The sequence below is a fragment of the Rutidosis leptorrhynchoides genome, chromosome 2, assembly GCF_046630445.1.
Source record: "Rutidosis leptorrhynchoides isolate AG116_Rl617_1_P2 chromosome 2, CSIRO_AGI_Rlap_v1, whole genome shotgun sequence".
In the NCBI taxonomy this organism is placed as follows: Eukaryota; Viridiplantae; Streptophyta; class Magnoliopsida; order Asterales; family Asteraceae; genus Rutidosis; species Rutidosis leptorrhynchoides.
In genome coordinates, this window is record NC_092334.1 from 598055029 (window position 1) to 598065299 (window position 10271).

Genomic DNA, 10271 nt, shown 5'->3' on the forward strand with positions numbered 1-10271 from the left:
TATTCTTCAGCAGTTTGAAGTTTGATGTATGCAATGGTGTGTACAAGGCCCGATATTGCTCATGCAGTGGGAACGGTGAGTCGTTTTCTCTCCAACCCCGGGAAAGAACATTGGAATGCGGTAAAATGGATTCTCATATATCTTAAAGGTACAAAGAATCTATGTCTTTGTTACGGGGGAGCTGATCCAATCTTGGAAGGCTATACAGATGCGGATATGGCCGGAGATCCTGATAGTAGAAAATCTACTTCAGGATTCATTTACACTTTTGCAGGGGGAGCTGTTTCATGGCAGTCAAGACTACAGAAGTGTGTTGCATTATCCATAACTGAAGCAGAGTATATTGCTGCCGCAGAAGCTGGAAAAGAAATGTTGTGGTTAAAGCGTTATCTTCAAGAATTTGGAATCAAGCAAAAGGAGTACATGGTACATTGTGACAGTCAGAGTGCTCTAGATTTGGGCAAGAACTCCATGTGCCATTCCCGTACAAAACATATTGATATTCGCTATCATTGAATACGCGAGGTAATTGATCGACAACTGTTGAGACTAGTGAAGATCCATACAAAGGAGAATCCTGCGGATATGTTGACAAAGGTGGTGACTCGAGAGAAATTGGAGTTATGCAGAGACATAACTGGAATGTTCGTGGATTCGGCTGGAGGGGGAGAATTGATGGTTTCCAGCCATACACCAACTTCACCTTCTAGATGCCGTAATCAAGATTTGTTTCTAGATATTCAAAGTAGGCAACCTTGACAAGTCATATGGAAGTAGCAAAGTTGATAACGATGACGGCCGCCAACCTTCTCCGTTCACACGACACCTTCCTCGTTCACACCATTCCACCGCCACCAAAGTTTTAGTATAAATAGAGGTTGAAACCTCAATTGTAAGTCATCCCAAAATCACTCAGAGAAGTGTAATCACAACCTAGATAGTGTGTGTGAGTTTGAGGGGTTTTTAGAGTTTTGTAAATACTCGTGTAATCTATTCTTGTGAGTAATAGAGTTATTTTCTCTCAAATTTATATCTCCCAACGTCCAGGCAATCCTCTCTTCCCAACATATACGTGCGTTTGCTTTTGTACACTTTCTAATATTTTTAAAATGTTTGCATATAATATAGATACATTTAGGAATGGATGTCCATGTGGTTACGTCTAAATCGTATTTTTAAATAAATATATATAAATAAAAGGTTGTATCAAATCCATCAATCTGAGAATTAGAGACGAATTTGAGACGAACTGTTCTGTAATTAGCGTTTTATCGAGTTTCCGAGCACCAATGCACACATATAATGTTGCAGTTTTCACACTCAGTTTGAAGCTAATTATTTTTTCCTTTCAGTTGCTGCTATTTGGTGTAATGTATATTGTACATTATGTTAAATTAATAAAGTTCCTTTTACCTTAAAAAAATATATATGATAACTGGATATATATCCTTATATACTTCAAACTGTGCATGTTGGTGACAAATATATGAATAATGTCAATTTCAAGTCTTTTGGGATTGCAAAACTAAATACTTACTTTTATCAAATGAAGGGAACAAGTCGATGATAGTTGAACATAAAAATCATGAATCGGGATCGGGATAGACTAAAATTTTATTTGCTTTTTATTGTTAGGTTCACTTAGTAATTCTGATAGGTATTATGAAGTTTTAAGTAGATCATTTGTAGAAGTTTATATATTTAAGATGAGATTATATATAGTTTTTATTCGCTTTAGTGGTGGCTCCTGAAAACATAAGAAAGTCCTATCGTATTTTATATGTTGCTAATGGAATTCTGGAATTCGCTTGGCTACTTTCATATCTTTGACCATGACCATAGACAACCAAACTGTTGAAAATGTGAATTTGGGTTTGTTTGTCTATTTATTTTAACCTGTAAAGTGCATCTTTCTTGATCAATTAAAGTGTAATTCTATCTTTTATTTATAACTTTTGTATTACTATTTTGCACGTAGAAAAAGTGAAAGAAACAATGGAAAAGATGCGTGAAGAACATGAAAAAACAAAAAGCTAATAAAGAGGATTGAAATTTCAAACATGATTGATAATTCAAACATCGCAACAAATGTGTTAGTCTTACTTCAACGGTTACTCTATATGTTGGACGTAAACCAATCAAGATGACGAACAAATCAAGAAGATGGCAAGCATTTCCATCGACAAACAATCTAATAGAGGTGCGTGATGGACGGAAAATGGGTTTGTTATTCTAGAAGATAAAACTTGTTCAAGTGGGCAATGACAATTATCGGGCATACCTTGCGGTCATGTTATTGCAGCAGCACGACTCTTCGAAATGGAGGATCCAGGGCCCGAGATTTTGCAAATTGTACACCCCATTTCAAGAGAAAAGACAACCTGGATGTCCTAAAGGTAAAAATCACATTCCGTCACAAGGTGAAGAAACTAAAAAAAGTAAGAACATGTACTCGTTGCAAAGAACTAGGTCATGCTCGATCAACATGCAACGCTCCTTATGACCGAACAGGTGAATCAACTTCTCAAAGGGTAAGAAACTCAGTCTCAAAATAAAATTCGAAAGAGAAAGTCGAATCCTCTAAATCTTATGAGTCTCAGTTTTATACAACGTACAATTTAGAAGGCAATTAGTTAATGTCCGAAGTTTATGTTTATTTTCTGTTTGATTTAGTATCTTGTAACATTGTTTCCAATTTTAGGTGTGATTTCGTATCTTTCATTTTTTGTGTATTTCATGTGAATCACATGGACCACGCGCAATGGCGCAAGGTGTGCAATAGATGGCATGACGCATATACGAAAACTATTGTTAATACACTAATAACTACGTAGGCGCAAGGCGCAAAAATGCCTTGCGCCTGCAAAAAATGGTCAAGCGTAAGGTGCAAGTAATGCCTTACACCTACAAAAAATGGTTAGGCGCAAGTAATGCTTTGCGCCTACAAAAAATGGTCAGTCGTAATACGCAAGCAATAACTTGCGCCTGCTAATATTGGCGAAGCCGCAAGGAGCAAAATAGCTAACATTGCGTCTGCACCAGAAACTTGTTATTACTATAGTTTACAACAAAAAACCAACTATACAATATAAACTACGTTTTTGTAACATTACATTATCACTAAATCATTTACTATCAACATTTTTTGGTGGACTTGGTGGTGGCATCTCCTGTGTATCAAAGCGTGTATGGAAGAAGGTTTTGACCATTCTCAATTGGAAGTTGTCTGTAGCCTTTTAAGGATCTCCAATGTTGGGAATTTGATCCCACCCAAAAATCACCCTCTCCATATAGATGCATACCCAAACACTGCAATCCCCGTCACCACCACTCTTGTGACAGCCCGTCCTAATCCACCTGGACGAAGTCATCAACATTTGGACCCATTGCGAGGTACTGACCTAAATATGCCATGTACGAATCCATATAATATCTTTAAAATGAACAAATGCACAACGGGAGATTTCTTTCATACCTGAGAATAAACATGCTTAAAAGTGTCAACCAAAAGGTTGGTGAGTTCATAGGTTTATCATAACAATCATTTCAATATTTTAATAGACCACAAGATTTCAGTTTATAAGTATATGTACACTCGCAAGTGTATAAAACAGTTCTGCTTATGTTGAGGCCTCAGTAACCAACCTTAACAATAATATAATGAATCATCTTCGCAAAGATGGATACGTACACCGGTGCTAATAAATAATCCTCGAAGTACTAAACATCCGCCCACTAGCTCTAATGTCTAGTGCAGCCTACAGGATGGGGGTGTCAAGCCCGATAGATCTATCTTTAGGATTCGCGCTTAAATGCTCTTATAACATGTAACTAAATTACCTAGCACATCAATTCGCAGAATATCATTTTTAATCACTTTTCTCTATTTCGTAAAGCATTTATAAAAGTAGCGCGTGTATTCTCAGCCCAAAAATATATATTGAAAAAGCAATTAAAAAAGGAGCAAATGAAACTCACGATACGATATTTTGTAGTAAAAATATGCATACGATTGAACTGAACAATGCAAAGTTGGCCTCGGATTCACGAACCTATATCAAGTATATATATTAAAACATATAATCGTAATTGAACAAGTTCACATATATATTTATTAGTGATAACAAATTTTATATTAATAACTTATATATTTCATTATATTAAAATATCAAATTTTTCGATCTACATCGATAAATATCATACCCTCTCTGTACCATTTTAAGTATTCTATTGAAGTTTTTATTAAATTTAAGATAGGTTAAAATAGAAATTTTGCCCTCGTAATAATATCACTCTTAGATTATTAACATCTAAATTATTGATTTTTACGAGTCTGTTTAAGAAGTCTCACATTAGTAAATTACTATACAATGTTTTTAACTATTATCTATTATACAAAGCAATATTTTTTTTTGATAACTTTATTGTTAGGAAATTTAACAAGTTACTAAACATTTCATAAAACTTGATTATCATCATTGTTAGTTTTCATAAAAAGTAAAGGTGATATTTCATTTATTTTACCAATAATGAATTATTACTCGGTATTTAATTAATCTACTTCAACTCTAGCCTTTTACTCATATATTAATTAACTAGATTTTAAGAGCCCGTGCGTTGCACGGCGGCTCTAAAAAATAGTATGCAAAAACATAAGTATTGATACTAATTAATGACGTAAGCATTATTATTGAATACAATTACAATATATCAACTGTTTATAGTCAAAAACCACCAAATTTTCTGTACACTTGTAGATTAAAAACCGGAACACGCAAATTAAATCCCAAAATCAAATACGAAACCAAACACCATATTTTGTACAAAATACATGAACATTTACTTGTAATAAAGAATTGATATACCATTCTCGATTGATTAGTTTATAGAACAATTAGTTGGGAATTCTTTTGCAAAAGGGAGTGTAATAACCACAAAAACAAATTTATATTTTATGGTTATAGCTGGGATATAAAGCTATATTCATAAATAAATGTATAGCCTGAATCCACCAACTAATTTGTTGTCTTTGTCAGATTCCAACTTTGAACTACAGCAACCATTCCTTGGTCCAAGCACTATGTCTTAAAAAAGGTGAATGTTTTGACCATCAGATTCACTATCAATAGTTGAGCATATATAGCGCTTCCTCTGCACAACATAAAACACATCATATTGGTAAGTACAAATCCAAAGAACAATAAACATTAACGGCGAGTAAAGAGAAAATAAGGTCATGAAGCTTTCACATGTTACTATAATGTAGAAACCCGCATCGTTTGCCCACCAGGATCTTCATACGAAATAGATACCAAAGAGGCCAATCAATGCATTAACATACGAACAGAGTTAAAATCAATACAACATGCAGTTTAGTTAATGATGGTCATCAAATAAACAATATAACATTCATTCAAGAGTGTTTAACATTTATTTAAGTATATTACCAAACAAATGGCTAAGGAAATCCCAGTATTAGTGTAAGTGAATGAAAGTTGAAACCTGCAAACAATTAGAAGAGTAATGGATCAGTGTAAATTAGTATGAACGACATTCCATCCAAAAAATGAAAAACTTCCCTAGACTGTGTAATTACATTTAAATAACAAATTTATTTTTGAACCAAAATTGTTAAGCCAACCCACCAAATGGCCACCTCTAGTCTCACACTAACTGATGTAGTAGTATAATATCTGTTGGCAAAGTTACCAACATAAGTGCATAACTCATTCTTCAAAAAGCAACAGTCTCTTCCATGTTTTGAACCAGCTGCCCCAATAAGTGGGTCATACTCTACATTAAGATTGTATAAAACAAAAAATTAAATGATAATGCAAACCTTTAATTTCAAGTCGTCAACGATTCCGAGACCTCAAATGATATAACAATTGACTATATCAGCCCATATATCCGAAGAATACCTGTGCAAAAAGTTATGCAGGGTCAAAAACATGTGTTTTGAGTTATTGTGCTTATAACACATTCTCTTTTGTGAAGAAAAGCTGAAATTTCTCAAATCACAATATAAAAGGCTACTATTTGTAGTAGTTTCATATGTAATCTCACCCTTCATCCAAGGTACCATTCAAAATATCTGATGTTCATTCTAGATAAACCTGCAACTCAACTTTAGTATTTGGCAATATACAAATCATATTATAAACAGATGACATTAAGCACAAATACATTAAAGTCACATTAGTAGGTAACAAACCAAACTTCTTTATGTAATAGGCCACTGGTTTTAAAACAACATTAAAATAACAAAATCACGTTGATTACCCTGTTAACAACACCTAGCCCGTAACAATCAGAACCGCAAAACATCAAAATCGAAAGAAATGACAAAAGGAGTAGCAAATCTAACATTACAATTCAGTCGACCAGTATCGCTATACATCATTGCTTTCTTACTTGCTCCTGCCCCAAATTTGAAGAAGCAAAAGTGTATCGTCTGAGTATCATATTGCAAAATTTATATTTTAATTTGAACTTCACAAAACATGTATCAATGAAACACACATCACATGAGAGTAAACTTACATTGACAAAATGACTATAGTATTGCCAAATTCAGCATAAGCAGATCCTAATACACGAATTTAACTGAAATTGTTAAGGATGAACGTACCTGGTTCTCACCCAATTTATGTTTCGATTTAAATCCCTAAACTGGATTTCGCATACACAATGGACAAGCGTGACGATGTCTTTGAAATTAGCCGTTTATACCGATTATGATTGTTGATGAAGTTTTGAATGTTTAATCATACATGTTCAACTCCACTCCTGTCATAAAATCAAACAGCTATAGATAAAAAAAAAAAAAAAAAAAAAATTAAAGAAGGTGATGGAACAAACCTCTTAAGCATCACATCTTGGATCCCTAGCATCCTAAGTACATTTGCAGGGACCACCTTAAACATTTTGGTTACTATGTAAACAATCTAACATCATATAACCTTAAAGATTTAAACATAAACCTTACAAACAGTAACAAAAATTTGCTTTTTGTAAGAAAATTCAAATTCAAATACAAATTATAGCCAAAACTTAATGCAGTAAAATTCGCAATGTTAGGAGAAAGAATTCCCATAAGGACCATGCTGGTAAAATCTTTGAAAGAACTCAAAAAATAAAAAGTCAAACATTACACAAATTAATCATAAATTGCATACTTCTGTGATCATTTAAGCATTTAACTCACAATCCAATCACACTAATAATGGATCTACCGGATCATGTGATTCCTATCCATGAGTCGAATCAGAGACCTTTTGATTATATGTCTGATAGGATTTTAAACTTGGATCCCTGTCGAGACAATGTAAGGTTATCCGTCTGACACAAGTGTAAAATGAGTTATCATAAATTCCATGAAACGATTAAACATCAAACTGGGAGTCAAATGATGGTGAACATACCACATACCTTTGTTCTCTGCACACCTGAATTTCCAGACCTAATGATGGTCATGTATTTTTTTTTATCTCTCATTCCTGTTAAAACCAATCAAAACCTACATTCAAAATTAGTTAAATAACACAACAATTCAATTGTTATTGTGTTTCAAATCAGAAAAGTTAACTTATATATTAGATTAACAACAAAGCTGAATAGGATGAAAGATTGATATGTTTTTTTAATGGTTCTAAAATTGTTCATCCATTATAGTTTTCAATGATAAAAACTTATTATCTGAATCATTAAAACAGGTTCAGTTTTAATATAACTGAAACGGTTTCTCAAGTCAGATTCATATAAACAAATTTTTACTACATTAAAAAAAAACAAACTTGCTTTTTGTAATAGGACCAGCAGGAGTGCGTCATAGAAGAACAGCAGCAGTTTTTTGTAACATAAAATCGCACTAAACTAAACCATTCAACTTGGATGAAATCGTAATCGAAATTAGATGGGAACATTTGATATGAAATGGTAAACGATGTAAGTGTATTAATCGATTTTAGAATATGCATAGTGGATTTGAGACTTACATATTTTTCGAAGGAGACGTAAACAATCAGATGAGATGTAGCCCACAATCGCTGAAAACAAAAACCCTAATTTCACATAAACCCAATCGTTATTAGAACCCTAATTAAATGATCCGATAGTGAAAGAACCCTGATCGTCTTTATGATTTCGCCTAATGATGGAAGTAATCAACATGTCTATTACATGGAATCTGTTTCAAATCGGTTGTATAAACACGTCAAGGCTGGTTAGGTTGATGAACAATCATCGCCGATTCAAATCGGTTGTGAAACCCTAATTAAGAATCGGTGGATCTCAGTTGCGAATTGAAGAATCGGCTAAAATTTATAAAATTGATACCGGAATGTTTGAAAATATGAATCTGATTTAATGGGGTGTGTTGCGAGATTTGTTGGGAGTCAAGATCAGAGGACGGATAGAAGGATCCACGTGTACTGTAGCAGTAATTTGTAGCAATTGACAGTGTTTTTTTAAAAAATCCACGTGGAAAATAAAATTGTGGGACAATGCGAGTGTGACAACTAGGATTTGAGATTCATGCTTTAAAATGTAGAGATTGTTCAAGTAGGGGATAAAGTGATTACTTATTAATCACAAGGGTTCAACCGGCACTTTCATAGTTATGCAAGGGGGCATTAATAAAATATAAAGTAAAATATTACTGTACTCCGTACTCTATCTAGTCTTGTATCATCTTTTTAGTTTCTATCTGTAACAAGTTACTCCATTAAAACTTACAACTTGAAAACTCGATTAATTCCAAGCTTGAAACCCCATGAAACTGATGACCCTCCTTCATCCCCATCTGCCATTCCGGTTTTTCTCGGATGGATTTTGCTTCATTTTCGAGCTCATGTCTGCGGCGAGTCACGGTTGCATGGTTGCAAGCTTATTTGGAAGTCACGTACGGTGGGTGCGGGTTCACGTGACTATGGCTAAAACGTCTTAAATATATTAAGTATTTAATATAAGATTTGTTATGTTAGTTAATAAATAATTATTTAGTTAAATTCGTATTTAGTAATGGCTAGTGGGCATATTTTGTGGAGTGAAAGGAGCGAGTAATGGATTTTGGGACTAGTCAGTATATATGAACACAGTTTAGTACTCCGTATCAGTTTAGCACAACCAATGAATAGTAATAATATGATGATTATGGTGATCGGAAAAAAAAATATGAAGAACAAGGAAGTGGGTGAAGGTGGTGATGATTGTAAAGGTGATGAAGGTGGTGAAGTGGTGGTTCACGTAAGAACAATAAACAAAATGGTGATGGGTGTGTCTTCGATGTTACGTAGTGGTCGAGTGGTTATTTTGGGTGACATGGTGGCGGTTGAGCATGGTGAACGATGGTGGCGGTTGTGATGGTTTGGTTTGCTGGGTGGTGTAACATGAGCCTGGGTTACACACCCTTGGTTTGAAGAAGCCATTTTAACGAGAGTAGGGAAATAACATGGGTATATGGGTATCCATGTATTCAACCCACTTGCATGTGTATGTGATGTTTTATATGAAAGCTATTGAGAATAGAAATCCCTCGTGCACCAGTACCATATGTCAATGTAAGATGTATATAAGCAAATGTAAAAGAATAAGAATATATATAATATAGGATAGGATTAGGAGTGCATATGCATTATAATGCAGAAAACAAAAGTCAAAAGTAAGATTCAATGAATCATAAATTAGCCGCCTCCTTTTTATATTTTTGTGCCGACACTTAGCCCGGGTAATATATCATGGTCGGTGATAAATTAGTGACGGATAAAAGTCCTCTGAAAAATCTCTTATTTTTACAGTAATTATCTTTATTTATTTCAGTCATTATGGTATAAAATTCGATCATTAAGTTATTAAATAAAAATAACATCAACTGTCCCTCTCAATTCTGGACAAAATATAAAAAGTGTTAAAATTTAGTAACTAAATCCTAAATAAATTTTTAGTAAGCCTAAAATTTATAGAACTCATTTTCGAATTACCGTTTATTTTAAAATCACATAAGTTCATTTTTAACTTGATTAATAACTATCAAGATGACAAACGTGTGCTACGAGAGTTTATATATATATATATATATATATATATATATATATATATATATATATATATATATATATATATATATATATATATATATTGTGATGACCCAGAAATTTCCGACCGAATTTAAACTTAATCTTTATATGTTTCTGACATGATAAGCAGAGTCTGTAATGTTGAAATCTTAAAAACTATGAATTGTGTTTAAAATATTCAATTACCCTTCGACT

General features: G+C 33.5%; 1 long non-coding RNA gene across 7 annotated transcripts; it reads right to left on the minus strand.

Moving 5' to 3' along the window:
- Positions 1-4777: 4777 nt before the first annotated feature.
- Positions 4778-8638, minus strand: LOC139893395 (uncharacterized). Of its 7 annotated transcripts, none has more exons than XR_011774512.1 (7): positions 7998-8638; positions 7425-7519; positions 6862-7341; positions 6067-6789; positions 5840-5921; positions 5448-5502; positions 4778-5151 (listed from the first exon to the last, which is right to left on the minus strand). It is a non-coding gene; the product is annotated as an uncharacterized lncRNA (long non-coding RNA). The 7 variants fall into 7 exon arrangements; XR_011774513.1 differs by having other exon boundaries at positions 6862-7314; positions 7425-7499; positions 7998-8637; XR_011774511.1 differs by having other exon boundaries at positions 6862-7314; positions 7432-7519; positions 7998-8637.
- Positions 8639-10271: the final 1633 nt, after the last annotated feature.